Below are 5314 nucleotides of genomic sequence, written 5' to 3'. Positions count from 1 at the left end.
CTCAACAAGGGCATGGCTGAGCACCTGGGGTCTTGCTGAGGCTGAAGTGGAGTCCACAGGGGTGGACGGGGTGGGTCAGGAGGTCTAGGTTCCTGGGTGGGGACCAGCCAGGTGTGTGGTGAGAAGGACAAAGAAGGAAGATGTTAAGGGTGTTCTGGGTAGCTTGTGTAGGACGAGGGATCTAAGAATGGGCTGTTGGCTGGGAGTGCAGGGGGAGGGGTCCCTGGGCAAGTGGCCAGAGAGAGGACTGCGCGGCCGGCGAGGTCAGGGCTGACGGCAGGGCCGGGAAAGCCTGGAAGGGACACAGATATGCCCCAGATAGGCATGTGTGGTAGAAGAGATTTTCCTGCCTCCTATCCCCTCCCAGTTCCTCTGTCTGGTATTGGGAGGCTGGCAATGGGAGGGAGCTTCTGGTCATGCAGCTCAAGGCAGAGAAGGAGGCAGCCCCGTGGTCCTTCGGGTGGTCCTGCCTGTCTTCAGCGAGACTCGTCCCCTGGGTGACCTCCTGCCCCTTTGAGTATCTCTACCTCTGGACAACTCCATGCTTATGCCTACCCTGTATCTTTCCCCTTGCTCCAGACTCATCATGCAACACACTCGGCATGCATGCCTTTGTCTGACAGGCTTCTCAACCGAAATATCCAGAATGGAAGCCTTGATTCCTGACCCTGCAAACACTCTCCTTCCAGTCACTGCTTTCTGGTTAAAGGGCACGTCCATCTTCAGGGTCGCTAGGAATGAAACTGACGTCATCCTTGACTGCGTCAGCAGATCCTGTAGACCCCACAGAATATATCTCAGGTCCAGCCACTTCTCCTATGCTCCACCATCACCTCCCTGGTCCCGGCCTCGGTCCCTCTCTCCTGGACCCCTCAGGGAGGGCAGGCTCTTCCAGCTTCTGCCCTTGTCCCACTAGGGGCTATTCCTCACGTGGACGCCAGGGGGCGCCTTCGCGATGCGGATGGGGTTTCCCTGCTCACGGAAGGAAGGCAAAGGGGTCACTGGTGCCTCCAGGCCCTTCCGCTGCTCTGCGTGTACACTTCCCTGAGTCCCACCCGCCTTCTTGCTGCCCCTGAAAACAGTCTGAGCTCCTTCCCGCCTTTGCCCTCGGCGGGTCCTTCCGCCTGCAGTACCCTTCCCCCATCCTTGCAGAGCTCAGTCTGGCTTCTAATCACCTTGTCTTCTTCTCTTCTCGGTCTTTCTCTTCTCCCCGGCCTCCCTTGTTAGCTTTTCGTGGCACTTTTCACCACGTGTATTCTCATTATATGTATTAACTTGTGTATTGTCTGTGTCCCTAACAGCAAGTGAACTCCCTGGGGCAGGGACTTGGCTTTGCCCACTGCCACGTCCTCAGGGCCTAGCACCCAGGACTAGCTTGTTACATATATGCTGCATGATGCATAGTGCGTGTCAACCTAGCACGGCCCAGGGGACTTGTCGGCAGGAAGCCATCCTCCCCCTCCCCGCCTCCTCTCCTCCCCGGGATTGAAAGTGTCTTCCCCTCCCTGCTCAGCATCAGTGTCCTCTGACCCACCCAACAGTGGAGCCAGCAGAAAGGCAGGAGCGAAGGGGTCAAATGGCCTGGGAGTCCATGGAGGAGGAAGGGGACTTTGAGAGTCAAAACCCAAGACCTGCCCATGGGACAAGATGGGGAAGATGTAGTGCATGGAATGGAGAAGTTGCCCCAAGACTCCTTGCCTTGGTCTGTCTAGAGCAAAGGTGTGTCCATACCTTGGCTTGTTCTGTGCCCTTGTGTGCATGCCTGAGGGCTGCCAGGCAGGCTGGGGTTGGGGGGGTCTCTGCTCTTACCCTCCCACGAGAAGGCTAAGGAATGGGGAAGTAATCAGAGGGTGCTGGGGGTCAAGGGGGGACCCCTAATGCCGAGTCTTGGAGAAGAAATAAGATCTGGTCAGACAGAAGCGGAGGGCAGGGATTTGGGGCAGAGGGAATGGCAGGTGCAAGGCCAGACTGAGTGTGGCTCTGAACCTTCCAGGGGTCTGGCCTGGGCGTGGTAGAGGGACAAAAGTGTAGGGGTAGGGACAAGCACGGGAACCCTCCCTCCCTGAATGAGAGTGAGCCTCACCAAGGGCGAACAGGATCCCATTCACAGGTGGGGAAGCTAGTGGCCCTCCTCCCGCAGCCCCCAGCACTGACACTCACCCACCTGCACCCTTTTTTTTTTTTTTTGAGTTTTTAAATTTATTTTACAGAGAGATAGAGCAGGAACACAAGCAGGGGGAGTGGGAGAGGGAGAAGCAGGCTTCCCGCGGAGCAGGGAGCCGATGCGGGGCTCCATCCCAGGACCCTGGGATCATGACCTGAGCCGAAGGCAGACGCTTAACAACTGAGCCACCCAGGCGCCCCATCCTACCTACATTCTTAATTAGAGCTGCGGGGTGGAAAGTGGGAGCCCAAGTGGAGAAATAATAAGGGGGGGACCATGGGGCCCTGACGGGGCCTGGTGCTGGGACTGAGCAAAGGGAACGCTGCCCCATCCAGGAATATTCAAATGCATGAACGATCGGGTAGCTGCTGACCGCAGCTTTTCAGTCAGTGGGGAGAAAATACACTGTTAGGGTAAATGGTGCTGGTCGATGGGTAGCCACCTGGAAAAAAAAAACAAAGTAGCATCTGCTCTGCACGATGTAGCAACTAACCAAATGTAAAAAGTTAAACCTTAACACTGCACGCAGAAACACTGCAGGAGAACGCTTTTAAAATGTGATTTCAGAGGGGCAGAGACCTTTCTAAGAATCACAAATGACCTGAACAGTATCAATATGAAAATGTCTTCATGGCTCAAACCGCCATTAGTTGAAGCCAGTGATGGAACTGGGAAAACACGACTTGTGTGATGGACAAGGAGCTAATTTCCCTAATATGGAAATCAGTGAAAAGCCCAGACACCAAATAAGAAAATGAGCACCGGGTATGAAAACACAGTTCACAGAAAAGAGAAATACAAATGGCTTTTAACCCCCTGGAAAAATGCTCACTGGTACTAAAAGAAATGCAAATCAACACCCCATCGCAATATCACTGCCTCTGGGAACATCAGAAATAAGAAAGTCGTCTGAATGACTGTTGGTGGGAACGTGGGAGATGAGCTCGCATGCACTGCTGGTGGGAGGGTGAATGGGTACAACCCCCCGGGAGGGCATGTAGCACAAAGGACACCCCTGTCACCCAGCAGCCCTCCCAAAGGGCAGGGCCTTCAGACGCTAGCACCTGGTAGAAGGGCGCGCGCACTGTGGGAGAAGCCAGAGGTGGAGGGGAAACCTTCCTGCCCTTTCATAGGAACTAATCAGACTAATTCTGGCACGCCTAAGCAACGGAATCCAGCTGCGAAGATGAAGAAGGAAGCTCTTTCTGGATGAATACGGAACAAACTTCAAGGTAAACAGTAAATGAAAACCAGCAAAGTGCAGGACACTGGGCATCGTGGGCTCCTTTTGGGGTCAGAGAAAGGAAGTGAAGAATGCTGTTTTTTCTGCTGGAAGGTCCCTGGAAGGACACACAAGAAATTGGCAATGGAGGTGACCTTCTAGGAAGGACTGGGCGGCTGGGCGGTGGGTCAGAAGGCTGACCTATCATAATAAGCTCTTCTGCACGGGTGTAGGTGAATGTATTACTCATTCAAAGGTAATGTGAAAATATTAAAATATAACCAAAAAAACTAAAAAAAAAAAAGTTTGCTGTCTAGGTCCCAGGTTAGGGGAGCGGGATGGTTGTGTTGTACTGGGAGGAGGGTTGGGGGGTGCTGAGTTGGAGGAGCTGGTGGGTGTCTGGGGTCGGGGGAGGGCATCTTCAGCAGATCTCCAGGATGGCGATGGTGGCCCTGGAGTGGCTGGGATGGTCCCCAGGGTGTGAAGAGAAAGGCCAAGACAGCGTCCTAGGAGCAGGTATGTGACATGGAGGAGCAGAGTGCCCCTGCACAGGAACCAGAAGGAGCTGCTCTGTCCACCCATCAACGGGAGGAGGGTGGCCTGGGTGTGCTCCCTGAGGTCCGGGGCAGAGGACAGTGGGAGCCTGGCTGTGCTGGGTCTCTGGGTGTGTCTGGGACAGAAGGAAAGCCCCTGATGAAGAGAGGGGTCTGCACTCGCATCTAGGGCTTCATGGGGGTCTCCTAGGAGAAAATCCCCTCCCTGAACCCAGAATTTGGCCCACGGAGCCCTTGGGCCCAAATATGGTCCCTCTACCAGGAAGGAGGGAGATCACTAAAACTGACAGGTGGCCCAGGAAGTTGGGTTAGGGGCAGGAGTGGAGGGAGGGAGGGGATGGGAAACAATCATCAGCTCTGTCTGAATCCACCTTCTGGTAATTTGAACCCAGTCACTACCAAAAGATGGTAATTTGAGCCCAGTCACTCTGCCAGGCTGGGGACCAGACTCCAGCCACTGGGGGCTGCTAGAACTGGCCACCCATCTTTGGCCACCTCTCTTGGTTGTGACGCTGAACATGAAGCTGACCCAAAGCAGAGTGGACCTCCACCCACATGGGTTCCCAGCATGCCTCCGGGGGGCCTGCCAGAGATGCCCACCTCCCAGGGGTCTCCTCATTTCTTTAAAAGCTCTCATTTCTATAATAATTTTTAAGTGCTGACTTAAAATATAATAGATATGATAAAGTCTTTAAAAATGCTGGCTGCTATTTTAATAAAAGGTTACACATTTTCAGTAAGATAAAATAATTCTAAAGTTGTATGCATGTGATGATATAGCCGAAAGGTTTATAAAGCAAAAATAAAAAGGGAGAGAGTTACAAGGAGAATTGACAAAGTCATCATCATGGTGGAAGAGTGGACATACCTTTCTAGTAGCTGATGGATCAAGCAAGACAAATGAGAACAATTTGTAATGATATAAACGATTTGAGCACTGCAATTAACACCTTTGGTTTCTTAGACATATAGAGAACACTGAGTATCTACACATCTATGGAAAAATGAGCCTCATGTTAGCTCATACATAAAGCAAGTCTCAACAAATTTAAAAGCATTAGTGTGATGCAGTCCATGTTCTTTGGCCACAATACCACTAAGAAAACTTAACAAAAAGACAACAATTCCTTCCCTGAATTTGAAAATGAACACACTTTCAAATAACTCATTGATCAGGGCGCCTGGGTGGCTCAGTTGGTTAAGCGACTGCCTTCAGCTCAGGTCATGATCCCAGGGTCCTGGGATCGAGTCCCACATCGGGCTCCCTGCTCTGTGGGGAGCCTGCTTCTCCCTCTCCCCCTCCCCCTGCTGGTGTTCCCTCTCTCGCTGTGTCACTCTCTGTCAAATAAATAAATAAAATCTTAAAAAAAAAAA

The sequence above is a fragment of the Leptonychotes weddellii genome, chromosome 5 (assembly GCF_054177405.1).
Source record: "Leptonychotes weddellii isolate Sample4059 chromosome 5, ASM5417740v2, whole genome shotgun sequence".
In the NCBI taxonomy this organism is placed as follows: domain Eukaryota; kingdom Metazoa; phylum Chordata; class Mammalia; order Carnivora; family Phocidae; genus Leptonychotes; species Leptonychotes weddellii.
This window is presented reverse-complemented; position numbering follows the sequence as displayed.